Source organism: Leucoraja erinacea, unplaced genomic scaffold (genome assembly GCF_028641065.1).
Source record: "Leucoraja erinacea ecotype New England unplaced genomic scaffold, Leri_hhj_1 Leri_1085S, whole genome shotgun sequence".
Lineage (NCBI taxonomy): Eukaryota > Metazoa > Chordata > Chondrichthyes > Rajiformes > Rajidae > Leucoraja > Leucoraja erinaceus.
This window is the reverse complement of record NW_026575325.1, coordinates 20,001-25,000: the sequence shown is the minus strand read 5'-3', so window position 1 is coordinate 25,000 and position 5,000 is coordinate 20,001. Positions and strand designations below refer to the sequence as shown.

At 51.2% G+C, this 5,000-nt stretch overlaps 1 protein-coding gene across 1 annotated transcript in view; it reads right to left on the bottom strand.

The window, feature by feature from the left end:
* The window catches only part of LOC129715269 (nectin-1-like), an 18,282-nt gene that overhangs the window by 12,831 nt on the left and 451 nt on the right, over positions 1 to 5,000 (bottom strand). The gene's annotated exons all lie outside the window — the stretch shown is intronic.

Here is a 5,000-nt window from a genome sequence, read left to right as displayed (position 1 = left end):
CTTGTCCGGGAACATTACCATCTGGTTTGGGAATTGCTCTGCCAAGGACAAGAAGGCTCTGCAGAGAGTAGTTGACCAAACGCACTATGGGAACTTCACTCGCCCCCCTGCAGGAACTATACAACAGGAGGTGCAACTCCAGAGCAAACAAAATCATGGGAGACCCCTTCCACCCCTGCAACGGACTGTTCCAGCTGCTACGGTCAGGCAGACGCCTCCGTTGCCATGCAGTGAGAACGGAGAGGTTGAGAAGGAGTTTCTTCCCAGAGGCAATTCGGACTGTAAACGCCTATCTCACCAGGGACAAACTCTACTGAACGTTTTTCCTTCCATTATTTATTATGTAAAAGAATATGTGTGTTATGATTGTGTCTATAGTTTGTTTGGTTGTTTTGTTGTTTGTCTTTTGCACAAAAGTCCGCGAGCATTGCCACTTTCATTTCACTGCACATCTCGTATGTGTATGTGACAAATAAACTTGACTTGACTTGACATGATATGCAGTTAGCATCTCCCTAGAAGAGCAGCATTGAACATGAGGAATAAATAAATATATTTACGTACATGCAGCCATAGTAGAGCAATTATTTTTTTCCCGGTGCAAGGAATGTCCGGGGGGGGGGGGGGGGTCCCTTTAGCCAGTTGGATGATCAGCCATGATCATATTGATTGGCGAATGGTGCCGGCTCGAAGGGCCAAATGGCCTCTACTCCTGCACCTATTGTCTATGTTTCTATGATCATGGCTGATCATCCAACTCAGTATCCTGTACCCGCCTTCTCCCCATACCCCCTGATCCCTTTAGCCACAAGGGCCACATCTAACTCCCTCTTAAATATAGCCAATGAACTGTGTGGCCTCAACTACCTTCTGTGGCAGAGAGTTCCACAGATTCATCACTCTCTGTGTGTGAAAAAAAAAATCTTTTTCTCATCTCGACTTCCCCCTTATCCTTAAACTGTGTGTGTGTGTGTGTGGCCCCTTGTTCTGGACTTCCCCAAAACCATAGAAATATAGACAATAGGTGCAGGAGCAGAGGCCATTCGGCCCTTCGAGCCTGCACCATTCGCCATTCAATGCGATCTTACAGAAACGTACAAAATTCTTAAGGGGGTTGGACAGGCTAGATGCAGGAAGATTGTTCCCGATGTTGGGGAAGTCCAGAACAAGGGGTCACACACACACAGTTTAAGGATAAGGGGGAAATCTTTTAGGACCGAGATGAGAAAAACATTTTTTTTCACACACAGAGAGTGGTGAATCTGTGGAATTCTCTGCCACAGAAGGTAGTTGAGGCCACACAGTTCATTGGCTATATTTAAGAGGGAGTTAGATGTGGCCCTTCTGGCTAAAGGGATCAGGGGGTATGGAGAGAAGGCAGGTACGGGATACTGAGTTGGATGATCAGCCATGATCATATTGAATGGCGAATGGTGCAGGCTCGAAGGGCCGAATGGCCTCTACTCCTGCACCTGTTGTCTATGTTTCTATGTTTCTATGATCATGGCTGATCATCCAACTCAGTATCCTGTACCTGCCTTCTCTCCATACCCCTGACAACTTCCCAATTTACACAAAGCGTTCTCCTCTGCACACCAGCTTTGGGGAACTGTAGTAGTTCCTGTAAATCTCACTTCCTCTTTTCACCAACAGTCTGTTGCAGTCACAGAGGCACCCAGCACAAAAACAGGCCCTTCAGCCCAACTCACCCACCCCGACCAACATGCCCCGTCTACACTAGTCCCACCCCGACCAACATGCCCCGTCTACACTAGTCCCACCCCGACCAACATGCCCCGTCTACACTAGTCCCACCCCGACCAACATGCCCCATCTACACTAGTCCCACCCCGACCAACAGGCCCCAACTACACGAGTCCCACCCCGACCAACATGCCCCGTCTACACTAGTCCCACCCCGACCACCATGCCCCATCTACACTAGTCCCACCCCGACCAACATGCCTACACTAGTCCACACGACCAACATGCCCCATCTACACTAGACCCACCTCGTCTACACTAGTCCCACCCCGACCAACATGCCCCGTCTACACTAGTCCCACCCCGACCAACATGCCCCATCTACACTAGTCCCACCCCGACCAACATGCCCCATCTACACTAGTCCCACCCCGACCAACATGCCCCATCTACACTAGTCCCACCCCGACCAACATGCCCCGTCTACACTAGTCCCACCCCGACCAACATGCCCCGTCTACACTAGTCCCACCCCGACCAACATGCCCCACCTACACTATTCCCACCCTGACCAACATGCCTCGTCTACACTAGTCCCACCCCGACCAACATGCCTCATCTACACTAGTCCCACCTGCCCTTCAAGCCTGCACCATTTCGCCATTCAATATGATCATGGCTGATCATCCAACTCAGTATCCTGTACCTGCCTTCTCTCCATACCCCCTGAACCGTTTAGCCACAAGGGCCACATCCATCTCCCTCTTAAATATAGCCAATGAACTGTGTGGCCTCGACTACCTTCTGTGGCAGAGAATTCCACAGATTCACCACTCTCTGTGTGAAAAAAGTTTTTCTCATCTCGGTCCTAAAAGATTTCCCCCTTATCCTTAAACTGTGTGTGTGTGGCCCCTTGTCCTGGACTTCCCCAACATCGGGAACAATCTTCCTGCCTCTAGCCCGTCCAACCCCTTAAGAATTTTGTACGTTTCTATAAGATCCTCCCCCCAATCTTCTAAATTCTAGCGAGCGAGTACAAGCCGAGTCTATCCAGTCTTTCTTCATATGAAAGTCCTGACATCCCAGGAATCAGTCTGGTGAACCGTCTCTGCACTCCCTCTATGGCAATAATGTCCTTCCTCAGATTTGGAGACCAAAACTGTACGCAAGACTCCAGGTGTGGTCTCACCAAGACCCTGTACAACTGCAGTAGAACCTCCCTGCTCCTAGACTCAAATCCTCTATGGCAAGAATGTCTTTCCTCAGATTAGGAGACCAAAACTGTACACAATACTCCAGGTGTGGTCTCACCAAGACCCTGTACAACTGCAGTAGAACAACTGCAGGGATCAGGGGGTATGGAGAGAAGGCAGGTACGGGATACTGAGTTGGATGATCAGCCATGATCATATTGAATGGCGAATGGTGCAGGCTCGAAGGGCCGAATGGCCTCTACTCCTGCACCTGTTGTCTATGTTTCTATGAAATTCACAGGCTGGGTCAGTCATACAATTTAAGAAAGCAACAGATATTTTAACGACATCCATCACAGCGACTCCTCCACATTCCTCACTGCGATGGAAGTCTAAAATAAAGTTCAGGGACTTCCCGTCTTGTTCTTCCTTGGATGTATAAGTTCATTAAGGGTTTGGACACGCTAGAGGCAGGAAACATGTTCCCAATGTTGGGGGAGTCCAGAACCAGGGGCCACACTCACACACACACACACACACGTACACACACACACACACACACACACACACACACACACACACACACACACACACACACACACACACACACACACACACACACACACACACACACACACACACACACACACGTACACACACACACACACACACACACACACACACACATACACACACACACACACACACACAGTTTAAGAATATGGGGTCGGCCATTTAGAACGGAGACGAGGAAACGCTTTTCCACCCAGAGAGTTGTGAGTCTGTGGAATTCTCTGCCTCAGAGGGCGGTGGAGGCCGGTTCTCTGGAGCGAATTATTTCAAGAGAGAGCTAGATAGAGCTCTTAAAGATAGCAAGAGAGAGAGTCAGGGGATATGGGGAGAAGGCAGGAACGGGGAACTGATTGGGGATGATCACAGTGAATGGCGGTGCTAGCTGGAAGGGCTGAATGGCCTCTACTCCTGCACCTATTGTCTATTGTGTTTTGACTACATTGGGATTTAAAGAACATATCTTAATGAACCAGTTTCAGTTTTTTTGTTTGTTAAGTATATTATCTCTTGTCGGGGCCGGTTTGAGGAGAGGAGGGATGCGGGCCAAACGCGGGAGGTGGGACCGAGGTGTAGCTGGGACATTGGTGGCCCGTGTGGGGCCTGTTTCACCTGTATTCCCCCTGTACAGGAGGGGGCATCCAATCTCTCTCCTTCCTCTCTAGGAGTGTGGGGGCGGAGAGGGGAGGTGGATCGTGGGGGGTGGAGAGGAGGGTCTCTCCTCCTGTCTCAGGAGGAGGGGAGGAGTGGGAGGGGGAGAGGAGCGAGAGAGGGGGAGAGGGAGGGGAGAGAGAGGGGGAGGAGGCTGGAGAAGGGGGAGAGAGAGGAGCTAGGGAGAAGAGAGGGGAGAGAGGAGGGGGAGGGAGAGGAGAGCTGTTCGGGAGAGAGGGGAGAAGAGGGAGAGAGGAGGAGAGCGAGTAGAGGGGGCTAATGGGAGAGCCTCTCTCCTCTGGAGGGAGAGAGGGGGAGCGGGAGAGGCTAGAGGGGAGAGAGGGAGGTGAGGCAGGGACATGAGAGAGGGGGAGAGGGGGAGAGACAGAGAGAGAGGGATTGAGGAGAGAGGGAGAGGAGAGAGGGCGAGGGGAGAGAGAGGAGGAGACGAGGGGAGGGATCAGGGGAGAGGGGGGAGGAGGAGGGGAGAGAGAGGGGATCCCTTTAGAGAGGGGGGAGAGAGGAGGAGGAGGAGTGAGGAGACGGGAGTGAGAAGGAGGGTGGAAGACGGGAGGAAGCGAGAGGGAGGAAGGAGACCCGGCAACGCGCACACATCCCGCCTCCGACGGTGAAAAAAAATAAAGGCAGGCATCCGTCTAGATAATAATATATTACCTGTGCGAGCCACACCTAGTAATGGCGGACAAGACACACACACAGTCTCTCTCCCTGCCCACTAGAGACACACCACACAGAGACACTCACACACACACACACACACATATATTCTATATATACATACGCACACACACACATATATATAAGTTGTTCGGCACGGACTTGTAGGGCCGAGATGGCCTGTTTCCGTGTTGTAATTGTTAT